The sequence below is a fragment of the Elaeis guineensis genome, chromosome 5 (assembly GCF_000442705.2).
Source record: "Elaeis guineensis isolate ETL-2024a chromosome 5, EG11, whole genome shotgun sequence".
Taxonomy (NCBI): domain Eukaryota; kingdom Viridiplantae; phylum Streptophyta; class Magnoliopsida; order Arecales; family Arecaceae; genus Elaeis; species Elaeis guineensis.
The window spans coordinates 111234407-111261949 of NC_025997.2; positions in this window are offsets into that span (position 1 = coordinate 111234407).

A 27543-nucleotide genomic window follows, 5' to 3' on the forward strand; every position below is an offset into this window, starting at 1 on the left:
TTGTCGCTCTGTCATTGGATATTTTCAAATTGCGCCCATCCAAGCAATGATGAGGAAAGATATAACAGATCATTTTTTGAAAGATCAAGTCCCTTCGTTTTCAATCAAATAATTAATTTTTCTGCTCTCAAGGTGTGGCGCATTTATTTTAGGCGACGACTACATCCATCGAAAAAATTTTGAGGTAAAATATGAAGATAAGATATCCTGATCAGTTGAATACCGAACCAAAAGTCAAATTCAAAGATAAGATCTCCTAGTCAGTGAAAATCGGATCGAAAATTCAGGCATAGAGATAAAATCTCCTGATCGATAAAAAATCGATCTAAAAGTCAAATTTGTAGATAAGATATCTTGATCAATAAAATTGGATTGAAAATTCAAAAGTGGATATAAGATCTCCTAGTCGGTAAACAACCAAGTTGGAGCAAACATGGAGATGAGATCTCCTAGACAATTGATATCCCAACCAAAAAAGGTTTAATCAAAAATAAAACATCTTGACTGGTAAAATCCAACCTTCATGACGAATACTTTCCAAAATAGTGAAAACTCTATGAAGATACTCTTACTTCTTAGTCCGATCAGAAAATTATCACATCGGACTTAGGAAGTAGGGGGCAAAGTGTTGGTGCATTAAACCGTCTTCGAAACACATGGCATCAACATACGAGATCAAGGGGATGTCAATCTTAAAGTGCCGAATCCCAGCATACCCACTTACCTGTGAACTGGACTCAAATCGATATTTTATCGATCTGTATAAAAGACATCCTCACACTCCGGACAACTCTTCTGACAGAAATGTTCAGGTCGGATGTATGCTAACCTAAACCCTATTCTTCTCTATACTAGAATATGGCATCTTTATTTCATCCCAGTCTTCTACCGAACTGAACTATTCTTATGGCATACTTGGCTATTCTTTAAACGCCCATGGTGGTTTTCTCTACCATGCCATAGCTGGCATTGATCTCATGTCCAGCCTGTATGTATAGCTGTACGTCAGTTTATTTATAGGTGGCTCTCTAACTGTCTACTCTCCTAACGACTTAACAGACTCTAGAATGATCTCGTCATCCCCTCTATAAATAGAGAGTCAAGAATCCTCCATCAGTAAGTCCAACTCTCAAAAACTAGGAAAAACTTTATCAATAGAAAATCAAGCGAAATTCTTAGCTCCTACTCAATTCTTCTCCAGTTTCAACCAATTTCTCTTGCTTTTCTACTCTTTTCCACCTCTATTCTTAAGGCTTGGACTGACTTAAGCATCGGAGGGTCAAGAACTGGAGGATCCCCACCCGATTTCTTGACTAATTTTGCAAATTGAAAGAATTTTTGCTAGATCGCAAGGATCGCTCCATCCCTATCTTACCCAAGCAGATTCACTTTACTCCAGATTTTGAGCCCTGAAGCAACACACTCCACATACATTGTAATATGAAACCTAGTTACCAAAGTTGAGGTTCTGCCATGTACATGGGAAAGAAGACAGGTGCGATTATATTCCTCAAGTCTCATTAAGCAACCTTCTAACTACTTAAAAGGATAAAAAAAAGATAACAACATCTTGGAGTTTATTGAATGCTCACCATGTGCCAACAAGGAAGCACAGCAATATCCATTGATTCAGACATACAAAAAACTCATTCCTTTTCAGAATCACCACCATCAAATCCTGCTTCTACTAAAATCCCAACATCAAAAATTTCTTGCAATTCATAGCATTCACCATCTACCTATGATATTTGTTTTATTACTTATTCTTTGAAAGGCCCATTATTATTCTTTATAACTGCTTCAGTAATCTAAGGACGGGCAGCAGCAGTAGACTGATATATAAGTTCATCTTTTGGAAGATGCAATGGGCAATCTTCAGTGTAGACAACTAGTGAGAAGAAACATTCATCTAATAGCTTTGAAAGTTCATCTAACTCAAAGAAACCCAAATCAATACCGGTTCCTGAAGGCTGGTGACATTTCTGATGCTCTCCTTTTTGAAAAGGTATTCTTTTATATCCATGCATGAGTCAGGATAAAAGTGGGAGAAACAACAATTTAACCCATCCTTTGCAAAGTAAAATACAGTAAAACTGTCATACAAAAGATGAGTTGCTAAGTAAGTTGCAAACTGATCATTTTAGAGTTCCTCATATAATTTATTTGCTTCATTCAAATAATAATAATAATAATAATTTTACTTGCAAGTTTTAATAGAGTAACAGAGAGATAATTTAAGTATAGAAAAATAAAATACTCACTCATGTCTTACTTTTGCATTTCATTCCATACATAAAACATTAAAATCCTCTTAGAAAGAAAGCTTATTCACTTCGATAACAACATAATATCATGACCATCATCCGCTCTAAGATGGGAATGTATCAGGTTTACTCATATTTTCTTTTTTTTTTTTTTGTAGGGGGAATAGTTCAAGATCCAAGGTTCACAAGTTTGATACTGAGTACTATGCCAATCAGGTACCAATATGGTATAATACTAAACCATACCTTATCAACATCTGATACACAAATATGTACCAGTTCAGTATCAATCCAATATTTTTTTTGTCTTGTTTTCATTTTCTTATTTTTGAATATTATTTCAAGGTTTATGGATGTTGAAATTATGATGTTGACACATATCTTAGACTAAACTATCAAATGGAAAAATTTTTTATTCTATTTTCACCTTCAGGACTACAATTATGGAGGATAGCTTTTATTGTCATGCATCAAACTTCTGTGCACAGATGAATGAATCCAGGCTCCTTTGTTTCTTAGTGTTATGATTATTTGACTTTTTTCAAATTGTAAGCACCAATATTTAAATCATCTTCCTTTTGACTGTCAGTGCTTTATTAGCTTATAGTCCATCATTAGAATTGGAGCCAAGCTAGAATCAGATTGATCGGATTTAGATTCAAATCCGATTAGATCAAAACTCTATAATAAAGATCCTACGTCAATAATCTAAACTATTGAACATAATCTACAGCTTCAAAACTATTTCACACAAACAATCATATGATTTAAAGGCCTCTAACCTATGCATCAAATAGTCAAAAATTGGATAGCCTAAATAAAATTGAATTAGATGTATTTTTTGATCACTTGATACATAGACTAGAGGTATTCAAATCATATAAGGTTTAGTGTGCAAGCTGTTTTGAGGTAGTAGATTACATCCAATGGCTTGGATCATCGATATAGGACCCCCATTATTCAATTTTGATCTAACCGGATCTGAGCCCAAATTCAATCGATCTTATCCACATATACTCCATTTATTTCATGTCTCACATAAATGATTCGAAGTTCTTGCCATACCCTTCTTATAGCATTATCTGATATTGTAAATGACAAGATTCAATTGGAAAAGGGAATGTCAGATATTTTTTAAGACAAACTTGACACTAGTTACTGTAAGAACTATCTGGATGCACCTATGCATTTTATTTTAGAAAATGATAGATATTGACATGCTACCAATAGCATTGAGATGAATTTTTTCTTGAATATTTGTCATTCTTATTTGACTTTTCTGTAGTATGAAGTCATAGGTGGACATGACACCCATAGGTTTCATTAATCTTGCTCCTAGGCATATAGTTGCACCTTCTTATATCTCTCTCTGATGCCTGATTTACAATTAGTATCACTATAAGCCTTGCTTTAACCAAACTAAACTAGTGGATGCGTAGGGAATTTGTGTTCCTCATTAACAAATAGTATCTCTACCATGGAATTCATATGTTTCCACTTGATTTTTCAATAATTTTCTAGTTGAGAAATCACGGATCATGATCTATGCACTCAAACCAACAAAATGCCTAAAAAATTAATTTTAATTTGAATTAATGTAGAACTCTACCAAGCATGTTACAAATTTTGGTTTATCTTAGACATAAAAACACAAAAAGGGGAAGAATGAAGCGAAACGAGGGGATTACACCTTTAGCTTGGATTCAAGCTCAAAATCAACAAAAAAGTAACCCATCATATTAAGGTCAATAAAGGGCCAAACCGGCACAAATTGCTCTAAACCAAGTAGAACCCGAGAGTACTGCCTGGTTATGTTGGACCCCTTATTGACCTAAAGGGCCATTTCGACCTTTACCTCACTAGTTTGGGTTGGTCACCTAGAACTTGGTGGTTTAGGTCAGTTTGACATTCCTTAACCCCTTCTCTAATCCTAGTTCTATGAATGATTAATTGTTAAAGGTTCAATCCCACTTTGCTAAGTATCACTTTCCACCATCTAGACACTTGCACCAATGTTAGAATGCACCTTTCACCCTTAAACCTTGCCTCCAAGCTTTATTGATTCCAACAAGTGCAACTTAACAAGTCCATAATGTAACAATGTTGTGTCTAAGCTTCCAATGTTATATTCATTTATCAAAGATTTTATGCAGACACTAAGTAAAACCACTATCCATACAAGATGGTTGGACTAGGCCTATTTTACAACTATCTAGGATGATAATTTTTCTCTCTATGGGATTCAAGCCAGCCCATTCAAAAGATCATCCGGGATTGTTATAAAATAGATCTAGTGCAGTCTATACTTTTATATTTTTAGTGGTTGAGCCACAAATTCTATAAAATTTTGGATCCAACCATTCAAACAGGCCCTAAAGAATAATTGAATCAACGGAGGAAATCCAAGTGTAGCGAGTAATTGCTTTCCTCAAAGACAATGACACATTTAAATGCTAACTGCACTGCAAACAAAAGACAGCTAACTGCAGGCATCCCTAAAAGAAGTTGCATGCACAGAAAATAAGGAAAACAGATTATCCCATGCCACTGTTTTCGATAATAGCTTGTCAGAAAAGACCTGGAAGATCAAGCGTTAGAACAAAATTTATTTAGGAAGAATAGGTAATAGGATGTCCTTCGTAGTTGGAATCTAAAACAGAATTGCAGCTTCTTGACTGACTTCTTGTCCTTTCAGAAGGGGAGCTTCAGCACCTTCAGGCCTGTCACTGTGTTCCTGCTTCCCTTTCCGTCCTCAAGCTGGAGCTATTCAGGCTCGTCGCTTCCACCTTCTGAGTCCAAGAGCTCTGCCCGCTTGCCAGCCTTTTTTTTTAGTGCTTGGAAAAGGATGTTAGGATCAACATTGCCTGAGACAGTCACCTTCCACTCCTCTTTATCTACATCGACCTCGTCCACCCCTGAAAACCAACAGCCAAAAGAAAACATAAAGAATTAATGGGGGTGGTGGGGGGAGGAAATTTTTAAGCAAGATGTTGGCAATGAAGCCCTTACCATGCTAGCATATAGAACAAATAAACAGTAATTTTAGACTCAAGCTCTAAATCATAGAATAGAACCCTATATGGAAGGAAGGGTAATGAACCATTAAAAAAATATTGAAACGAGTGGAAATACCTTCAATCTTTTGAAGCACCTTGGTCACCTTCTTCTTGCATCCATCACAGTATATGCCCACTCTGAGAACATATGTCTGCAAGTGAGGAAAGAAACAAAAGAAAACTAAGCACTCATACCAAGCACAAAATCCATGAAAAACAATTGCAGAGGAAATGAAAAAAACTAACCCCGAGAGATAGAGAGAGAGAGAGAGGAAGAAAAAGAAGTACCGGTTTGCTATCTTCTTGACTCATTCTGTTCACCAAACAGAACAACCAAACCCAGGAATGTGTTCAGAATAAGAATAGCTCTTCAGAGATCTGAGACACACAGCAAGTGAATCAAAAGGCAAATAGGGCTTCACACAAACAGAAACCCACAAACCAAATTCCTTCCCCATGGCAGCCTTCCTAGCCCAAAAGAAAAACAAACACAAGCACAAATGGCTATTTCCATATAGAGGGGAGAGAGAGAGCGAGAGAGGAGAATTTTACTATCACAGTGCATGTGGGAGGGTGGGCCATGGCACAACAGTAAATTTGCTCTACTGTGACTTGGGTGTTACCGGTCTAAAACATAGACATAGATTCTCCACATATGGAGGTAAGGTTGTGCACATTTGACCATTTCCCAGAGCCTCATATGCTAATATGCATTTCAATGCATGCATTAGAGAAGTGAGAGGAGGTTCTTTTGAAAGATAGAGAACTAATGAATTTTGGCAAATTCAGTATCTTCCAATAGTCTTTATTAATTGGGTGCTCTTAAGTTATTATAGTGGAGGAAGAAAAATTTTAAAGAAATGAGTAGTGCAAATAGGCGTGATTTAAGCATGCTCTGTTCTCTGAACCTCAACTTAATTCATTTCTAAAATCTATGGTGGCACACCACCTATTGCACAGGGCCGGTCACTTATTTAGCCCACCATTTTCTTGCAGAGCATGGTGCCTCAGCCTCACCTTTACATTTAGGAAACTTTTGGAATGATATTTCATGCTTTTGCCAGTCTACCATAGAGAATGTCAGTTGATCTACTTGAAAGGGTTAATCATATAGTGGAGTAGTTTAAAACAAAAGCTGTTAGATATAGTTCAAGAGTTCCCTAATGAAGCTGCAAATCTAGTGAAAAGTCTCTGAAACTTTGAACAAGGGCTCAAATGTCCTAATGATAAGGAGGCTAAGCTAAAACCACTCTTATTCATTTATTAAGATCTAGTCCATAAATCTAAATTATTATTTGTTAGGGCTTTAAGATTTAACCAAAGACCGTCTTTTTTCCTTCATTTTGAAGTTTAATGCGTACAAACGAGAAAGCTACTATCTATGCCAAACACTTGGAGAAACGTGGCCTTTGGTTCTAACATCAAACATCCCTTAAAGGAAAGTGCTGTGCAACCATTAGATCATAGCTTTTTCTGCTAGCTTCAATTATGTATATGGTGATGCTTTACAAATGCTTTTAGCTTCATACAAATTAACTATTAAACTTCATTACTAACATTTGATTTGATCCTCCCCATCCACGAACTCCAATACACATTCTAGGGTGATCAGATGGTAAGATTGTTTTCTTAATGAACATGCATGCGTAAGTATATGAGGTTTTCACATTATACTTCTTTAATATGTATTAGTTCTGGCCTCTTATTTATAACAAAACAAAGTTTGCTTTCAGCCTTCACTAATAGGCAACAAAATTCGACCTTCTAAATTTTGTTGTTCAGATTGATTCCAACCTCCATGGATACTGGCACCTATGGAATGACTTTCGAAAGCTCACGCATGATGTTTTGCTTAGTGAGAAAACCAGGGTGCATCGGCATGATTTCTTCATGATCACATTATGACATGCAAATACAATGAAGGCTATATATCCCTTTAAGTCTGAATCTTTATGGCCATCATGGACATTCAATGCTATAATCTTTTGGCCACTTTATTCCTCTAATAAGCATGATACCCATCTTGTTCAATTAGAAATTGTTTTCATGACAGAGCAACAAGGATAGATCTCCATTTTAACTAGCAAATATAAGCTCAAATATCTAAGTTTTGGCTAGGTTAAGACTATGTCCTTCCAAAGAATCACACCACTAAAAGAGTCTAAATCTAATCATAGATCATTCCATTGCACTCGTCCCAAAGAGAACTATAGCAGAAGGTTACCATCAAGTATAACCTATAAATTAAAATAAAAGTAATTCTGGCTAAATTAAATTTAGCTGCATAATCCTAGCATTCCCTTTCTTTTCTTTTCTTTTTTTTCAAAAAATAGAGAAGAGGACTTCATGTATAGTTTTAGTGTCAAATTAGGGTTTTATGGCCTGGCTTTGGTTATGCCAGGTTTGGATTGACTCTTGCTGAATTGCTTTGATCTTAAACTACTGAAATTGGTTGGTGTTAAATGGGCATTGTCTAATGTAACCTGATGGACAAACTTGGGTTAGTCTGATCAAATTTGATCCAGCCTAGGCACAACTAACTTTAAGACGTTATGTATTTAACTAACTAAATCAAGAAAATATTTCATTCAATATATTTCTTGGAGTTATAGAATTTGTATTTTAATCAGCCCATGTGTGTGTGTATAATATTTATATTCTACAATACATATGTTTATTTAAATCAAGATGCAGACATTAAACTTCCATCGCAATCTGGGCAATTCATGTATTAGTTCATTTTATCATTTTCCTTACAAGGATATCTTTTTGTAGTAATAATGCTCAAATTATAATTTGAATTGTTAGATGTAAAATGATAGCTATAAAATCCAACTCTTGTACACTTTGGTACACAAATATCACCCATTGTGTTTTTACCGTTTTCCCCTAGTTAATGGTTTTTTTAGAAAGTATCTCTTTATATAAGTTTGACATGGGAACCAATTGCCAACAACGGGATATTTTCAAATCAATACCTTTGTATACCTTTAAAAAAAATTATTAACGTAGAATAATGGTCAAATAGATCAAACAGCGTTCATCATTTTGACCATATATCACCCAACAAAACTGAAGAATGGCTAATAATGCTGGTGCTCCTAGGTCAAGACAAGCATATTGGGTGTTGATTTAAAAAAAAAATACTTTTATGACTTTTAGATGGAAAAAGTATTCTACAAATAAATATTTTGTAACATAGTTTAAAAGAGCTTCTACAACAAAAAAATTTCTCTAAGAAAAGCTAGCAAAAAAATATAACTTTTGATTTCTCTTTATCTTCCCAAAAGTAAGGTAATACCATTAGGCCGAAAATACGTTATAACATTTAATATCTAACATGCATAACATTGATAACATTGGTAGCTTTGAAACTACATAGCAGTCAATGACTTGAAATACCAGAAAATAGACACAATATACAATAACGATGAATAGTAGTATTAAAGAACTTTAAGATCTTAGGTAATTTAGATAAACAGAATACATGCATGTAAAATTAACCACAATTTGTGAGTGCAATAAAATCAAAGATCAAAAGTTTAATGAAACATGGTTGGATCCGAATTATTAAATCTATCAATCATAATACCAAAAAATAAATTCCTACAAATTATGAAGAGTAAACTAATTATTCTGTGCCATACCTGATCTCTTGTCGTATCCCTCTAACCGTGTCCGGTGCTCTCGACGAGTCCCCAAACCTCATCTCATATAGATGTTAGGCTCTATAAATTTTACTCCTTATGTTACCTGGATTCACTCCATCACACCCTCAACCCTAAACCATAGGATTCCATAGGTCCCATTTAATCTCGACCCTTGCGCCAATCACGAACGGCCATGATAGGAAGGGAATCCCCAATCCTTATGGTCTTCATCTTTCCTTATAATCGAAAATATCCGTTACCAAATTTGCTACGGTCTTTTGATTGCTTTCCATAAATACTTGGAATTAAAGCAAAGGATGTGCGGCTACCCCATCTAACTGTGCACTTGCTCTGTAAGGTGGTAAATGGGTCATACGTGCATGGGGTTTCCGAAAAAGCATGGGTTTTCTGAAAAAACATGGTTAAATAGTTGTCGTGGGAGGATGGGTTTGGATTGTCGGATGCTTTTAGGAGGATGGGAGGTACGGATGTCCATGATTTCGCAACAGTGTAAGATTTGAACATCGGGGAGCTTCTATACTCTCTCTTGGGAGAAGGGAAAAGAGAGAGAAAAAAATTAGTGAACAGAGACTCCAAAAATGTCTTCGAAATTGGGTATGAGTGTTTCCCGCCATAAAGGCCTTCGCCTGATCAAAGTTGCCTGGTTCAATGCATTTCTGGTGATCGAGATAGTTTAGCTGAGCAATGATTTTTTTTTTCTTCTGTTGAACATGATTCAGAATGCCACCATGTTATCCAAATAATTGTATGTTTGAAGTGGTAGAAGGCAATTGGCACTAGCCATTCGCTTGTCCTGTGTTTGATTGAGATCTAAGAGATGGGATGGATGGCTTTTTGAAAATAAGAATTGTCTATCTATCATGATCCACCAATTTATATCTTCATAATTAGAAGGATATAAGTAAGGATAGATGGAGTATGTGAAGGATGGATTTCTATATTAAAAAAATTACCTCTTATTAAATTTTTTGACAAAATCGTAACATTTCTTCACTTTTTTATTCATATGGTATATACTTTGATTTTATTTATAATACTAATTCTATACTATTAAATTTTATTACTAATTACTTTCATTTTAGTACATAATTTTAATAATTATAATGAAATAATCATAATTATCTTCTATTTTATATTTATAATTACTATTTTAATTAACTATTTTTATAAATTTAATTAACTATTTAAATAAAATTATATATAAATAAATTAATTCATTAATAGTTAATTTATAAATCAAGATTAAATTAAATTAAATATTTAAATAATTTTTAATAATTATAGATTATGAAGATTATAAGTTTATAAATTACTTATAAATAAATGTAAAAAAATTATAATAATAATATATTTTATCAAATGATAGTTTATTAAAAATGTGATATAAATATCATATATCCTTTTTATTGCTCCTATACAAAATAGAAGAGAAAATCATTCCTATCCATTTTTTCGTGTTTCACTAATCATATGATCAAAAGATGGATGCATAAGAAAAATCCATCCATCTTCTTCTATTCACCCTTCCTCAAATCCATCCTTCATATCAAATAGAGGACTAACACCACATGATGCAATGTTGGATGGATTAGTGAGTTAGATAATAAGTAATGCTTTAGACCATTCTTCTATATATATAATGATCGAGGTTTCTCCTAGGGATCGCAATTCTAGCCAACCCTCTAGGTATCCAACTCAATTTGACTCAAATAGGATAGATTTTATCCGACCCTATTTGAATCAAAGAGGGTATGGATTCTAGAAAAAATATCCAAAATGGATTCGGATAAAATATGGATTATAGAATACCTTAGCTCAGATCCGATCTGATATAATCTTAATATATATCACTCTTTCAAAATTATAATTATTTTATAATGTTTATATATATCCGACCCAACCCTTTTTATCTATTCGATCCAATTTGATCTGCATCTCTACTTGATCTGACCTGAGGCGGGTATAGGTATGTAATTTTTAATTATGAGGCGAGTATAGATATTGGCCAATTTGAGTCATACCCAATCCATTACCATCCCTAATTTCTCCAAGCACTCCAAACTCATTTATCCATCTACTTGCATAAATTTCAAAGCAGCTATTGCACAATCCAATGCTGAATTTGTGCAAAGTAAGGTGAACACCGTGAAAAATATACCTCCAACCTATGATGGCCTAGCTTGTTAAGTTTGTATTTATTCCAAACATCAACCATCCATGCTGTGGTAGCTGGTTGATTATTGGACATGATAAGACATAGAAATTATAAGAGTTATTTTTTTGTTTGTTAGGGTGATTATCATGACATAATGAGAGTTCTTTTGGTTCATTGGAAAGAATTTTCATCACTAAAGTATTTTTTTCGAGGAAGCTAATGCCTGTAAAATGGTTTTGGTATATTTTACTAACCATAGGAATTTGGTACAGTTCAAAGTGGTTTATATTCAGTTGAGTATCCATTTTTTTTTAAAACTATATAAAATATATATCATACCTTTAATTAAAAAAAAGATCTTATCATATCCTATAAAGTCTTGGATGGCTTTAAGGTACTTTTGAAAGAAAAAATAAAAAAAACCTAATTCCAAGTCTGTAGGAAAGCAAAAAAAATCTATATTTCATATAGATTTTTCTTTCCTATGAAATATAAAAAATTTATTTTTATGAAAATTTTACTTTTTAATTTTTTTGAAAACTTTAATAAAAATAAAAAAATATATTTTTCAGTTGGTCGTACTACCCTATAATACCTACGGATCATGCAATGTCCTCTCGCCTAACATTCCCAAATTTTTGCAAGTGAATTCGCTGTTTGCTACTGCCCATTTGGCAACCAAACCTCAGATGGTAACCAAAAAAATACTTTAATCCCTCGCAATGGAGCCTTTCTTTTTTTGTCAAAAGTATCAAACTTTTACGGTTTCAAAACGGCAAAGGGCTATACATCTCTTTACCCAAAAAGGGAAAAAATGCTATATATCTATCATAAGATGAACAACATTGCGGGCTGGATTACCAATTTTGTAACTGAGCATTTTAGTAGAGTTTTGTAGATACACATAGCAAGTATGTCCATATCATTTCGGGATCTCCTTTTTTTTTTTTCTTTTTTTTCTTTTTTTTTCTTGATTCTTTTGGTTGGATTCATGGAAGACTTATATGAATGCTCTATCTAAAAAAAAAGGGCTTGTAGAATAAATGCTGGTAATGGTGCTAATGAAAGGGCTGATACCGGGTGCTGCCGTACGGAAGATATATTTGCTTTATTGTTATAGAGCTGGTACAAGTATTTGATCTCTCTATGGTGATCTTGCAGGGAGGATGCAATTAGGCTTGTAACTGAATCTGATGTGGGTTGGTTTAAGCATGGTCATAACCATAAATTTAAATTTATTTTTATGAAAAAAAAAGGAAGGGGGCTTATCTATATCATAATTATCTAAGTTCAAAATTTTGTGATGCATCATCTAGAAAGAGAAATTCTTTGTGCACTACGAGTGGTGCAAAAAGTTCGACGTGGAGCACATCATCTTATTCGATTGGTCTACGTAGTCACTGCTTTCCAATGCATATTTAATATATGCAGTTTTATTTTTTAGTTTAAAATTTTGAATGATAAAAATATCCATAATTTTTGAAAAAATTATGATATCCTATGTCCATATTATGACATCCTGCATCCAGAAAATCATAATTTTTGTTCACAGGATATCATAATATAATATAGAATGTCATAATATATACAGGATGTCTTAATTTTTTTCAAAGAATGGGAGCACTTTCGTCATTTAAAATTTTTAGATGAAAAAGTAAAGCCGCATGCATTAAATGCGCGTTGGAAAGTATTTGAACAAAAATATCCCTTTCATATTATGATATCCTGAGCTATATTATGACATATTGAGCCATATTATAACATCCTGTATGTAGAAAGTCATAATTTGACATGGGATGTCATAATATGCATAAGATGTCATAATGTTTTAGGCCATATTATGACATCTTGCATATAAGAAGTCATAATATGTCATAGGATATCATAATTTTTTTCAAAGGATAGAGATATTTTCGTCATACAAAATTTTTCAATGAAAAAATGTAACTATAGTTGGAAAGCGATGGCTATGTGGACCAATCACATAAAATGGTGCACTCCATGTCGGATTTTCTACACCGCCCGTGGTGCACAAAAAATTTCTCCATCTAGAAATCAATCCAGTGGCCAAGTAAGATGCTATCAATAGGGCAACATCCAGTTCTTTATATCCGGATTCCATTCATTAATTGATTAAGTTGGGCTGAGTCCATGAAATATTGCTTTAGACCCATTGAGTCAAACCAGGTCGAGCATTAAACATGCTCCACTACATTTGGGTCTATATTTGATCTGATACAAGTTTAGGTCTAATGCAATATGGTAAAAAAAAATGTTCATTTGAGAAAAATTAATATAACATGGATAACAAGTGTAGAAAATGCTAAATGCAGCCATCAATACCATTGGTACAAACAGGGCAGAACTACAATTCTATGTTCAATCCACAAATATTAGTCTCGATACTCTACCTACAAGGATTCGGGTTGAATCTTTCAGGTGGAAAAATGATTAACCTTTTTTCATAATGTACACTATTTGATTGTGCAATAACCACTACGAGATTTTTGTAGACAGATGAAAGAAAGCATTCATAAGATCTGTGCGAGACATAATCCAATGGTTAGTGTCATGAAGAAAGATCAATTGTGCGAAAGATACAATCTGAATCCTATCTACAAACCCCAACATGGCAAGAAGAGAATTGATACCTGGATTAGCAATTCCAGTATCAGGAGGTTTCAAGTTAGAACATACTAATACTAGCCAAATCACTCATTTTAGACTTATTAACGTGCAAGTTGGTTTGGAATAGCTTGGGTAGGAAAAAATATAATGCAAACTCAATCCAATTCTTGAAATGGGTAATTTTTCAGGCTTGAACCTTAAACATGAATTTAATTAACCTAGCCATTTAGCCTAACCATAATGAGATTGAATTAGTTAATGCCCTGGTGTTTTTTTTTCTTTTTCTTTTTCTTTTTCATTGGGGTTAACCTAAATTTGGCATGACCCAGCATGTAACGTGGAATAACTTTAATTGAAAAATGTTATCCCAATTTTAGATTGTGTTGGAAACAAGGTTGGAGGTTTAATCAACACAATCAAACTTGAACCTAATTGAAACTTGTAGAAAGGCTAGCAACCTAAACTTGGCCGGGCATAACCTACAATTCAGTAGCAAGCTCCAAATCCAATCAGACACAAACCTAGTCCAAATTATATTACAAAAAAGGAAAATTTCGATATAATTAAGATACAAGCTCAGCCACCAAACCACCTTTTGGGCAGAAAATAATCGAATGGGGTTGGGTGGTCAGTTTTATTGTTGGGCCATGTTACTTTGGCTTGAACTTGTTGGTTTAGCTTCGCACTTGATACTTAACCTAACCCCATCTTCCCAATATCTTCCCAACTTGCACCACTAATTGGCCCAAACATTTTAGCTATAATTGCTATCTGATGGTTAAGACAAATATTCCTCTACAAAAATTATAATAATATATGAAATAAATTTAGTACGGAACTATTAGCTCATTAACCTTCTGCTTAAGAGAAGGCATCTACTTTCAACTTTATTTTCTTATGCACATACCATATGGTGCCTAAAATAGTGTCCCATGCGGCACTTACAGTCACTCTCACATTACATCAACAGCCATGGGTCTAAAATAAGATGTCCTGTAAAACTATAAGTTGAAAGAGAAAACAAAATTACATACTAATTATAGAAGGGTTTGATATTTCACTTAGATGATGCAGCTAGAATAGCCTACAACAACTGCACATATTATCAGTTCTCTACTTGGAGAAATCTGTTTGAAATTAGTATGATGAGCAGGAAGTGGAGAAGCAAGTAATAGTGAGAACAACAACCTAAGAAATGTGAAGAGGTATAGCAAATTTATCTATGATGGTCAAAGATCAGACTAGTTGTATAAGGTTTTCCAAAAGATGACAACCATGCATCTTTATCTAACCAAAATAAAGTATGGTTTTGTAAAACGATAGACATGTTATAAAATGTGATTATGCTCTCCAAGAACAGAGATAACTAGTAGAATATGTATATGCAAAAAAAGTGGGATCCAATGCGCCTACATTGCTTCATCCTTTTGAACAACTTAAATCTCAGTTTTTAATGAGTGTTTGCTATTTTTCAAGCTCTAGTATTTCAAATCGTATGCCATCTCCAGTTCAGACATGTATCAGATATCAATTTTGTTTGACACTACAAAGATACAAGTACAATACTTATCCTAAATATATTGTTCTCCAGATTAAATTAGTGTCCTAAATTTATACAGGTTGGGAGCCTCGGTTAAGCTTCAAACTTACCTTGCAGAAGACTAAAATAAGATATATATATATATATATATATATATATATATATATATATATATATATATATATATATATATATATATATATATATATATATATATTAAAGTAAATCTAAATGTAAGATTTTGAAAGAAAATATCAATATGAAAAAAATTAAAAGCTAAGGATCTAGATCTAAGAAAGAAACTAGAAGAAGGGATGAGTAGTAGTTTCTTGTCTCTAAGAACTTCACCAACTGGATGTGTTGCCATTCTACCTAATCCATTAGGAATGCACAGAATCTACTGTGCAGAAAGAAAATACTCCTTAAAAAAATTTTTAATGATCAAAGAGTTGGAATACTTATAAGGATAGGTTCCTAAGACTCATAGAAGTTCTATTTCTATAAAATATAGTTTTCCTAAAACACAAAATAAAAGAAAATAATAAAAAGTAGTTTTCTAGGTTTTGTAGGACCTCCAAACTAATTAACTAGTGCTTCTAGAAGAGAACAAGATAAATTGACCAAAAAGTCTACAAAAATTTTCATTAACTCGACAAGATTGTGGAATGGCAAATTAAGTGGAACTTCATCAGCAATGCATCAACAAAATTGAGGCATTCAATCTTAAAACTTAATGAAAGATGGTTCAGAGTCAAATAAGCATAGAGTCAAATATTGCTGACCCACATTGCAAATACATCTCGAATGGACTCCAAGTATTTCCTGCATACCTCAATAACAAAGGGAAGAATTTGTTTCTTAATTTCTTTCCTTTTTTATAAAATCAATCTTTTAATGATAAATAATTAATTTTATAGATTGTAGGCTTCGGTATATAAATATAGAGTATGAATTTCTTTCATTAAAAATTGAATATCTCTTCTTCTTTTTTTTTTTATTTTTTCTGGCTTGTTTCTTTAGTGGAACCTGATATCTTGTTGTTCAGAAATCTTATAAACTAAGTTCATACCATCTCCCTAATGTGGATATCAGGCATTAAAAATCTAAAAGGATTAGATGTTCATTATACAGTTGAAATTAAAAAAGATATGTATTATAACAGAGTAATAAGGTTGAGGCTACATATCAGAGTAGGTTATGTTGATGTTTACATCCATACAGCAAAAAACCAAAGCTTTGTTTCTACTTGCAATGATCAGGGTCACATGAAACACGGTTAAAGGAAGAAAAACTTTGGGCTCAGGCAAACCCTCCAAATCACGTTTGCACCACACATACGTCATGGTTGGACAAATCAAACCCAATTAAGTCTAGCGAGCTTTGGGCTAAACCTCATTGGTTCACCATTCCAAAAGTCCCGCCACCTGCATATGAGCCATGAAATTGGCTACTTTTTCCACCCACCTGCTTTTGTTTTGGCTTGGCCTTGATAATACAATTCAAAATAAAGGAGAAAAAGGCTCAAACTTCTTGTTTGAGCTTGAATAAATTTGAATCAATTTGGCAGAGTCTGGCAGCCAGAAAGGCAATGCAAAACAACAACGACATAACGAGATTGGACACCCATTTGATAAATTCGAAAATTTATCAAATGCCAAGATAGTTAAGGGATAAATTCGAAAATTTCATAAGTAGACTAGGAAGGATGTTGATAGATGGTAAGACATATAACTAAATGTAATTTGAATATCTATGATATAATAGAGTCCTCAAATAGATTTAAATAGTAAAAAGCTAGTAGAAGTCGAGAAAGATCATATGATGGCCTGATCTATTTAACCAGCCTAGCCTTGAGACAACTCAAGCTCCCACATAAATTTAAAAAAAAAAACACTCCGTCGAGTGCATGCCTTGGATGTGCCTAGCTAGAGAAAGACTCCCAATTAGAATCTCCTTCCTTGACAACTTCCGATGGGAGTCTGACTCTTAGAGGCCATCAAAGGTTAGAAAAATCCTTGCCTCCACTTCTATTTAAGAATACCCCTCCCCCATTTGAGCCTCACCATCCACTATTATTGATCACTACTGCTCTCTCTCTCATTCCTCTCAAGAGCCACTACCTAGGTTTATGGTGTTTGCCGAAATCACAACCAAAACCCTCACATATAAAGCCCCCAATCTCTTTTTGTTTTCTTCCCTAAACCTTCCCTTTCCCTGTTGATTGATTAATGATTGGATTCCATCAAGAAATCATAAAAAATCAAGGTGGGAACCACTCTCCTATTTCCACCCTTACTTTTGGTTAAACAGGTTATTTGTTTAATACACCGATTAAATGTGTCGGGTCGGATGACCTATTTATTAAATAGATCAGGTTCAGGTTTAAAAATCTGACTTATTTAATAAACATGTTGGATTCAGTTTTGATATTTTCTGATCCGATCCGTATTTGATCCAATCCGTTTATGACCACCCCAACCCGATTGCCACCCCTAAGGAAGGCATCATCGTCTAGTTGAATGAGTGGGTCAGAAGAAGAGCTAGCATAGTCTTTTTCCTCCTCTTCTTCTTCTTCTACTTCTAAGTTTGAGAGGGACTCCAAAAGGAGCCTTTTATACTCAATTTTCGATTTGGCTACTGTGAGCTTTGCACTTATGTTGGATTTCTGCAGCAGAAATCTTGTAGTAGAAGGATCAATAGCCGGTGGTGCCTGCAAAGAGTATTGGACAAGCCATTCAATAATTTTGGGCTTGGTGGCAAGTTTTGGATTGAACTCAGCCCACCATTTAACTTTAAACCTTCTTTCTAAAGATAGAGGAAGAGGTGGATTTTAAATAAATATGTATATATATATATATTATATTTTATATTCTATAATATATATTTAGTTTTATATTATATTATATATTTTATATTTTATATAAACATTGGACTCAAGAAGCACTTGATTTCGAACCCCACCGGTTTAATTAACAGGCCTCATCCCGATCATTCAAGCTTAAAAAATAGGTCTAAATCCATCCAAAATGATCCGAAATTGTGTGGGCCACACAAATTTCAATAGATCTACCATCGAACATAACCTATAAATTAAAATAAAAATAATTCTAGCTACATCAAATTTATCTATATAATCGTAGCATTTTAATTTTTTTTTTCAAAAAGTATATAGTTTTGGTGCTAGATTAGGATTTTGTGGCTAGGCTTTGATTATGCCAGGTTTGAATGGACTCTTCCTAAATTGCCGTGATCTTAAACTATTGGTTTTTTAAATTCGGGTTTGGATCACCCATGTGGGCAAAATCCGATTCCATTTAGAATGTAGTTCTTGGGAGTTACTTTGATAACCTCCTATAACTGAAAATGCTAAAAAACTATCTCCAAATGGGTAGATATAGTATTCAGATGTGGTCTCCAAAAATATCCCAACAAAATATTTGGAAAACTCTCTCAAAACCAAGAACACTCATCTTGGAGGCATCTGGACTGTGAAAATCAAGTGCATTCCATCTTGTGATTATACTTTTGACTCAGGAGTTGTGTGGTTTGATCGTGATCCGATTTGGGAGAAGAAAATTCAGTTTCAATCCTCTCAGTGCAAGATAATCTAAAATTTGGAGACTCTTACATTTATTTTTCAACATAAACTACTAAAATTAGTTGATGCAATATGTGTGTTGCCAAAAAGAAAAATGTAACCTCATGGATCATCTTTAGTTAGTCTGATCAAATTTGGTCCAACATAGACATAACTAATTTATATAAGATATTATTTATTATATTAATTAAACCAAAAAAATGTTTCATTCAACATATTTCTTGGAGTTATAAAACACACGTATTTTAATCTGCTGAAGTTGCAAATTATTGTTGGTTATGGATGCTCTTAACTCTAATTTCAAATATCTATTTCATCAAGTTTCATAATATATATATATGTTGGGATATCACCAGCTCTGATACCATTTTTTGGAGATATCTGACTAGGACACCACCTACATAAGACCTTTTTGATACCATGCATTGCAACAGGAAGAAAGAAGAAACAATACAGACATAATCAAGTACGTGGAATAGCCCAAGTGTTGCTTCCACAAGGCATGCAAGCTTCATTATGACAAAGAAATAAATACAAGAGGAGAACACCCACTCTCAACTCTCTGTATACCACCCTCTCTCAACTAAAAGCTATCCTCACAAAAGTTCTCTCAAATCCCCCAAGGAGACCCTCTCACAAGTCTCCCAGTATCTGATGCTTTGTTCTGCTTTCGATCTCTTGTCAGTGCTCTGCAGGATCTGCTCTGCCTACTGCGTACACTCGGAGCTCTGCCAGACTCCTCCCAATGGCTGCATGAGCCTCCCTCGCATTGATGCCTCCGCTCATGGCTCTCTGTCGTGCTCTCAGCATGTTCGCAATTTTGTTTACCCACAGAACCTCTTAAAGGCCCTAAAACTCAGGCTGTATCAGAATCAGACTCTTGATCGGACTCCTGTAGCTTCTCAGCCATCCGATCGTGCCTCAAATCGAAAACTGGCTGTTGGATCGCATCCCATCGCACTAGATCACATCTTTGATCTCCCTAGGATGGCTCACAGCCGTCCGATCGTGATTGCAATCATCCGAAGCTATCCGATCGCACACTGATCTATGAGAACCCCCCATGAGCTATAAGAAACCACTTGAAAAAGCCGCCGGTCCACCATGGACCATGAGAAACCAGGTGGAAAACACCTTGGCGGTCCACGCTCCCCTTGTGAACCGACGGTCCATGATGGACTACGTGAAAACTACACATAGGCTGTGCTCTTGCGTGCCTGCTGGGCCGGCCTGCGCGTGCGCCCGCACACATCCACACTAGGCCGCGCACTTGCTGGGCCTAGCCTATGCATTTGTGGGCCTGTTTGCCATCCGTGGGCCCTACCAGCCCATCTCCTCATCTTTTTTGGTGCGTAACTTCTTCATCTGGACTTCGTTTGGACTAATCTTGGACTCTATTCGTCATCTTGGATCTCGTTCTGGACTTCTTGTAGATCGAATCTCGAGGCATATTTTCTAACTATATATATATAATATTTACTAATATATATATATATATATATATATTTATTTATTTAAATCAATATGTGCATGTTAAACTTCTAATTTTTTTCCGTTTACAAGGATATCCTTTTTTTAGTGATAAATCTAAAATTATAATTTGAATTTTAGAGGTACAACCATTGCTATAAGATCCAACTCTAGTATACACTTTGGTATACAAATATCATCCACCATGTTTTCACCTCTTTCCATATGCCTAGTAATGACTTTTTTAACTTAGCCTTTTATATAAGTTAGACCCTTGATGTACCTTCCGAAAAGCTATTGACGGAGAATAATGGTCATATAGTAAAACAATGTTCATCATATCATATATCATCGAATAAAACAGAAGAATGGCTAATAATAATGCCAGTGCTCGCTACCAGGACAAGGTGAGCATATTTGGTGTTGACTAAAACGAGAACTTTTAAGACTTTCAAATCAAAAGATTATTCTAAAACAAATATTTGGTAACATAGCCTAAATAGAGCTGCCATAATAAAAAAGTTCCTCTAAGAAAAGCTAGAAATAATATATAACTTTCGGTTTCTCCTTCTCTTCCCAACAAGTAAAGGTAATAGCAAACATATATATCCAAATCATGAGTGATTAAGCTGAACATTAAGTTATAACATTTAATATCTAATATGCATAACATCAGTAACATTGGCAAACTACATAATGGCCAATGACTTAAACTACCATAAAATAGACACAATATATGATAACAATAAATAACAGTATTAAAGCACTTTAAGATATCAGGCAATTCAGATAAATAAAATAAATGCATGTAAAATGAACCATAATTTGTGAGTAGAATAAAATCAAAGATCAAAAGTTTAATGAAACATGATTGGATCCAAATTTTTAAATCAATCAATCATAATGCCAAGAATTAAATTTCCACAAGTTATGAAAAATAAACAAATTATTCTGAGCCATACCACTCTTGTCGTAATCTCTCCACGTGAATTGCTTCACCTGAAATTGTGTGCATTGCTCCCGATCGGTCCCAACCCCATCTTATAAAGATCTCTAGCTCTACAATTCTTACTCCTTGTGGCACCTGGATTCACTCCATCGCACCCTAAACCCCAAACCATACGTTTCCATCGGTCCCATTTAATCATCTCTCGCATCAATTATGAACGGCCATGATCGAAAGAGTGAGGAATCCCTGTCCGAGTGGTCTTCCTCTTTCCTTAGCATTACATGAAGAGTTACCTAATAATCCATTACTGAAAATATACGCTACCAAGTTTGCTGCAGCCTTCCATAAACGTGAGGAATTGAATCGAGAAATGTGTAAGACGGGAACAAAGAACCATATAGGGATTAAGTTTGGAGGCAGTAGCTAGCGTTTTCTTGTTGTTTGTTTACATATTAAGTTTTTTTAATGCTTTACCGATAGATTTTGATAGATTTTGTCCTTTTGAATTGCCACTTTGACCGTTTGGTGGTGTTTACATAGTTAATATTCTATTGTTACACATATCTTGGCTACTGACCGTCTATTGATAGTGAAACTTGACACCGGCGTTTACTTTCCATATTTTCTTTTTTTGGTCAAATATTTTTCGTTATTTAATCTTCAAAGTGTTTTGTTCTTTTGGGCCGATAAGAGGCTGTCAAGCTAAACTTTTGCCATTAATTTTTGTTCCTTTGCTCGTCGGTGCTAAATAGATTTGTAGAAGAAATGGGATATAGAAATCTCGTTACACCTCAACAACTCTATTTTAAGAAAAATATCATACGTGGCCAAAGTCAGTTTTGGCATATTTCCTCTTGCACTCATCTTAAAGAGGAAATTCAAAAATCCTTTTGTTTTCACATTTCTTCTTGCACTCATCTCAAAGAGGAAACCTAAAAATCAAACATTTCTCTTACTAATCCCATATGTTTTCTAAAAAAAAGATCATGCGCCAAAAGAGAAACAAAATAGGAAAAATAAAATAGGAAGAATAAAATAGTGTGCCAAAAGAAAAACAAACTAGGAAAATTAAAATAGTAAGAATATGATAGGACTTCTTAATGTGTGTATTTTTTTTTTATTAAATTATGAGACTGATAGACTCTGTTAGTAGGAATGGATTTTCTCTTTAAAATAGACGAAAAAGGAAACATTGTAAAGGAAAAAAAAAGGGAAAATCTGGTGCCCGCCCCAAATGATTTTTTTTTTTTTTTTTGTTCATAAAAGGGTCATACATGCATGGGTTCAAAAAAAAAAAAAAAAAAATGGTTCCATAGCTGTCATGGGAGGATGGTTTGGACTGTTAGATGCTTTGAGGAGGCTGGGAGATACAAATTGCTGGTGATTGCATAATAGTCTAAGAGATTAATACCCCAAGAACTCTTTTGGAGCATTTATACTCCCTCTCCTTTGGGAGAGGAGAAAAGAGGAGAGAAAAATGATTGAAGGGAGAGAGAGAGAGGAACATGGACTCCAAAAATACTCTCGAATTGGGTATGGGTGTTGTGCGTCCATGCAGAAGGACCTTTGCTTGGATTAGAGTTATCTTGTAAAATGTGTTTCCCACGGTGGAGATAGTTTATAGGAGAAATGGTTCAGAATGCCACTATATCATCCAAATAGTTGTATGTCTGGTGTGGTAGAAGGCAATTCTTTCTGCTCATTGGTGCTAGCCATATTCATCTAGTGCCACATCATGCCATTGGTTAGATTACCGAGTTGGCTATTAGGTACCACTTTGGAGAATTGTTTTTTATATAAGAGATAATAGCAATTTTAGTCGATCCATTGGACATCCAATCCAATCCAATCCGATCCGATTCGATCCAAATGGATGGGTTTTATCTATTCTAGTTAGAATCTAGAGTGAATATGGGTTCTAGAAAAAATATATCCAAAATGAATTCAAATCGGGTACAGTTTAAGGTATACTCTTCTTTGAATCCAATCTAATATAGTATTAATCTAAATTTTTCTTTCAAAATTATAATTATTTTATAATATTTATATGATGAGTTCCTTATCTAACCTAATCTGATCCCTCTTATCCATCCGACTTGACCCAATCTTCATCTCTACTTGATCTGATCCGAGTGAGAACAGGGCTCGTATGGTTATGAAATTTTTAATTACAAAACGAATAAAGATATTAGCTGATCCAGTCCATATACGATATGTTGCCATCCCTATTTATATAAAATAGTCGAGATTTTTTCAAGCACTTTGAGATCATTTTCAATTTAGATCTCAAAGAAGTTATTTTGCATGATCCAATGGTGAATTTGTGCAAAGTAAGATGAATCCTTCTTTCATGCGAAAGATACATGTCCAACCCATGAAAACCTTGCTCATTGATTTTGTATCTAGTTCAAACATCCACCATCCATGCTGTATAGATGGCTGATGATTGGACTACTATTATTCATCTTATTTAAGCATGTCTTGACGATGAATTTAGAGATAAGTTTTAGTGATCGAACCAAGCCCTTCAATTCAAAACATGAACCAAAGAGAACCACAATACTAGCTAATTGGGTAGGATTAAAGATTATACTAAGTGTGAAACATGACAAGGAACAAGTCCAATTCATAGCTAGATTGGAGCTAAGATGGCTAACTTAATCTACGAGAATTTCTTCAAATAGGCAAACCAAATTGGTTAGGTACCTTTTTGTGATGCTAGTCTTGGAAGGGAAAATATAAATATAAATATTTAACCAAAAAATTAGAGGAGAAAATTACTAATTTCCATTTTAAAGAAAAATGAAAGCAAAAGGAGTATTATCGGTTTGCATAAGTGAATATAAAATGAGTTAATTTTTGGCGGCCACTCCAATATGCCCTTCATGATATTTATTTTTTGATTTTGTTGGACATGTTTACTTGAGATCAACGTAACCCATCCATCCAATCAAAAAGAGAAAAAAATTATATGAGTTATTTTTTGTTGGTTAGGGGCAGGATATAATGATGGGTTGTTTGACGCGCAGAAAGAATTCTCTCACTAAAATATTTTTTTTAGAAAGTCGATTCCTGAAAATATGATGTCTAGAAATGTAGTTTTAATCTGTTTGGTATATTACAAAGTGGCTTAGATTTGGTTGAGCATATACTTTTCTAGAAAAAAATATATAAAATACCTAGTATACCCTTAATAAAAGAAAAGATTATCACGACCCCATCTTCAATCACCCAGAACTTTCCCCTGTACGAATCTCAAAGCTTGAAAAAAAATTCAAACCTCATGTGCTTGCACGTGAGGCAGGGGAAATGAAGACTCCTGATGGGAGTCTTCCACTTCTCTAATTCCGACTGGAGAAAGGGGAGGCTAGGGCTTCTAAACTGGATTAAAACCCGAGGTTTTCAACTATAAAAAGGATGCATGCCTCTCTTACTCCTAACAGTCTCCACTAAAATCTGTAAAAATTTTTCCAGTATTCTTCATGTTTTCACTAGGATTTTCATTGGAAAGATCTTGAGATTTTCTCCTCCTTTGCATCGCTGGACTAAGAAAAAATTCTCTCCCTTTCTTCTCTTTCTCTTCCTAATTTTTGTGATCGCCATCACTAGAGTTGAGCCAGTGAATCATCAGTTTTAGATAAGAATAGGGCTTTCCTTGCTTCGAGCCAGTTGCGAGCCTTTCTCCTTGTTTTGCTGGCCACCGACCACTGTGGCTGCTATCAAGGTCCTCTTCTGATCAGCATCAAGTGCTGTCATTCGCCGCTAGCCCTAAATCTCACAGCCATGGCTGGATGAAAAGGGGAGGGAAGAAAGAGTTGGGCTACTATATTTTGGGGAAGTACAAGAAGAGAGCTTTCTCTCTCCTCTCTCTTCTCCACCCTCTCTTCTTTCTTTCTCTCTTCCCTAGCTTTTCCTATTCTCTCTCTCTCTTTCCTTCCTCTCTCTACATGATGAGAGAGGGTTGGGTGAAGGAAGAATCACAAGATTGGTATTGGACCCTAGTGAACCTCGATAGAGGATCCTAGACAAAAATCGCAGTGATCGTCCCTTGTATTGATCTCTACCTTAGATTTTGTAGGTTTGAACTTATTGGAATTTTGATCAAGTAGTCGAGTCAACATGATCCGATCTATTTGGACTGCTAAATATCACTTTTTCGGATGGTCAAGTCCTTTCTCTCTCCTAATCTTTCCACTATAATTCTATTATTTTATAATTTTTTTAGTTATTGGTTTCCATTATGTATGAGATTTACTAATTGAACAAAGAGATAGTGAGTAGGAGGATTTACATATGCTCTAATCTCTAAATCAAGATAAATTTCTACCTATTTATTTATTAATTAGTAATATCTTAGATAGCGTCAAGAAATTTGGGATTAAGAGTAAATCAGGAATTAGAGCTTTGAAAATAGGAAGCTAATAATAATTTATTATTTCTTATGCTGATGATTGATCAAGGACATGCTGGAATCATAGTGATTGATTCGTCATACTAGGCATGGATTGATAGACACAGTAACTAGATTTGGTTGACAATAGAGGTAAGAATCCCTATACATCATCACCATTATATAAACTATTTGTTCTATTGAATTTGTATCATTGGTTTTATACCATTGGATTCATGTTGACGGATTTATCTTATTTTTTGTATGATTTTTCAATATGAATACATTATGTGTTGACTATATATATATATATATATCAGTGATTGATGATATGATTATATGGATATAATATACTTATTTGATTGCATTATAAAAATTGAAATTGATTTGATGAAATCAATATGAAATAAATAGATGAAAAAGATGTGGCTTGGACTAGTCTCATCATATGGTAGCCAGTCAGGAGCTTATGCTTGGGATAGCTCATCAAAAGCTTATGTTTGGGATAATCCGTCAAGAGCTTATGTCTGAGACAGTCTTCACGGACTTATACCTAGGATAGCCTGCTAAGACCTTATGCCTGAGACAGTCTCCACGGACTTACGCATAAAAATTTGATCAGACAGAGATTGAGGCATGATCTTAGTCCAAAGTCAGAAAGAAAAAGATTAATAATCTAGAATTATGATAAGAGACATAGAAAACAAGATAAGAAACTAATGCTGAATAAAATGTTCGCTTGTTGACATATTAAAACACACATCTTTTGACAAGACAAATATTTGATACATGTTCATACAAATATTTGAGATTATTTTGAAAATTTGGTATAAGATTTTATACTTTATTACTTATTATTATTTTTAAATTATATTATTATATTGATATGGATATGCAGAGATCTTACTGCACTGTGAAGCTCATCCCTCTCCATTTCTCTTATCTTTTTAGAGTTACAGGATGCTCATGACTGGCTATGGTTTGGATTCATAGATGAATAAATGAATAAATAGAATATCACTAATATCTGATTAGATGGTTTAAGAAATTAAACTTGTAATTGTGTAAATTTTATTGTTATAAAATTAGATCATTATTATTTATGGATATTGAGATGGTGTAATAAATTTTAAGGCCTTGCATATTCTTTAGGTTTTGCTCTAAGGAGTATGCGGCCATCACATGTCCAATCCAGATATTGAATTCCGGGTATGATAAAGATCTTACTCCATTCTATTCATTATTTGATGGCTCTAAGGGCTTTTTTTTAAGAAAAAAACTAAATTCTCAGCTCGTGGGAAAGCAAAAAAATCTGTATCTAGTATGAATTTTCCTTAATTTCTGATGAAATATGAGAAATTTATTCTAGAATTTCACTTTCCAATCATTTTTCTATAAAAATTCCAACAAATTAAAAGAGTTTGTTTTATTTTTCCACACTCCATCCCTTCTCTTCCTACAAACCAAATAAGTCCTCCATAACCCTAGGGATCATGCATTGCCCTTTTGCCTAACCCTCCAATGCCTCTGCACATGAATTCACTATTTGATACTACCCATTTGGCACCCAAACCCTAGAAGGTGACAAAAAAAGACTTTAACCCCCATAATGGGCCCTTTCTTCTCTCAACAAAAGTACCAAACCATTATAGTTTTAAAACGACAAAGGGCTTGTAGGATAAATGGTGGGATTGGTGCCAATTGAAGGGCTAATACCAAGTGACTCCATGGAGAAGATGCATTTGCTTTATTGTTGCAGAGCTATCACAATTTTTTGATCTCTCTATGGTGATGTTGAAGGATGCAATTTGTCATGTCCTGA